Source organism: Propithecus coquereli, unplaced genomic scaffold (genome assembly GCF_000956105.1).
Source record: "Propithecus coquereli isolate 6110/MARCELLA unplaced genomic scaffold, Pcoq_1.0 Scaffold3, whole genome shotgun sequence".
Lineage (NCBI taxonomy): Eukaryota > Metazoa > Chordata > Mammalia > Primates > Indriidae > Propithecus > Propithecus coquereli.
The window spans coordinates 19,757,209-19,759,042 of NW_012148618.1; positions in this window are offsets into that span (position 1 = coordinate 19,757,209).

Consider the following 1,834-nt stretch of genomic DNA (forward strand, 5'->3'; position numbering starts at 1 on the left):
GTGGCGTCAGCCTAGCTCACAGCAACCTCAAACTCCTGGGCTCAAGCGATCCTCCTGCCTCAGCCTCCCAAAGTGCTGGAAATTACAGGCACAAGCCACTGTGCCAGCCTTTTCTGTGTATGTATGTGTGCTTTTTGCTGGTGACTTTGCCTTTTAAAATGGCCCTCAAGCATAGTGCTGAAGTTCTGTCTAGTGTTCCTAAGTGCAAGAAGGCTTTGATGTCTTATACAGAGAAAATGCATGTGTTAGGTAAGTTTTGTTTAGGCATGAGTTAGAGTGCTGTTGGCCATGAGATCAATGTTAATGAATCAATAATGTACATTAAATAAGTTGTCTTTAACAGAAACACACATAAAACAAGGTTGTGTATGACTGGTTGACAAATTGGCTCACAGGAATTAGCCAAGTTATTCTTGGAGAATAACTTAATGGATGATGGGTATATTGGTTTCCTAGGACTGCTGTAATAAATTACCACAAACTTCACAGCTTAAAGCAACAGAAATTTATTCTCTCACAGTTCTAGAGCCAGAAGTCCAAAATCAAGGTGTTGGCAGGGCCATACTTTCTTCAAAGGCTTTAGGGAAAAATTCATGTTTGCCTTTCTCTGCTTTCTGGTGGCTCTGGGCTCTTAGCTTCTTGACTTGTGGCAGCATAACTCCAACATCTGCTTCTGTCTCCACATTGCCCTCTTCTCTGTGTGTCTCTCAGTGTCCAAGTCTCCCTCTCCTTTCTCTTATAAAGATACCAACCTTTGGAATTAAAGCCCATCCTAAATCCAGAATGCTTTCGTCTTGAGATCTTTAACTAACTACATCTTCAAAGAACTTGCTTCCAATTGAGGTCATATTCTGAGGTCTTGGTATACATGAATTTTAGGAGGACGCTATTCAACTCATTGCAATGGATTACACACAGGTTCACTTGTTCCTTCTCCATTCCCATTGCTTCACTTGACTAGCCTTTTAAAAAAAAAGAAAGAAAGAAAAGAAAAAGATATAGAATATTTGAATTACAGTCAACATGTTTGACCAAATAGATAGTTTGGAGACTGTTATGCCAAACTCAGAATATACATAAAATACATTCTATTTTCTTTCTTTTTTTTTTTTGAGACAGGGTCTCACTCTGTTGCCTGGGCTAGAGTGCAGTGGCCTCATGACAGCTCACTGCAACCTCAAATTCTTGGGCTCAAGTGATTCTCCTGCCTCAGCCTCCCGAGTAGCTGGAACTACAGGCATGCACCACCACGCCCACTAATTTTTCTATTTTTTGTAGAGACTGGGTCTTGCTCTTGCTCAGCTGGTCTTGAACTCCTGGCCTCAAGCGATCCTCCTGGCCTCCCAAAGTGCTAGGATTACAGGTGTGAGCCACTGTGCCTGGCCAGAATATACATTCTTGAAAGCATAAATGGAATAATCACAAAAATTGACTATACCAAGCTATAAAATAAATCTCAGTATATTGTAGAGAATCAATATCATACAGACTATATTCTCTAAATAATATGTATTAAGATGAAAAATAAATATTAAAAGGACAGCTGAAAATATCCCATATATTTGGAAACTAAAAACAAACAAAACCCACACTACTGAATAATTCTTACCTTAAAAAGGAAATGAATGTCAACTAAAACTTTCCATGCTAAATTGTTAAATTGTAGTAAATAGATAAACCAGTACTTGTACAGTTTTGGGCAAATGTATTATAATTAAGCTTAAAAATGACTCAGAAAACTACAAAAAGAGCCACAGAATATATACTCAAATGAGAAAAAAGGAAATAAAACAGAACAAGGCAAAAATCAATGAGAGACCAACAAAAACAATAA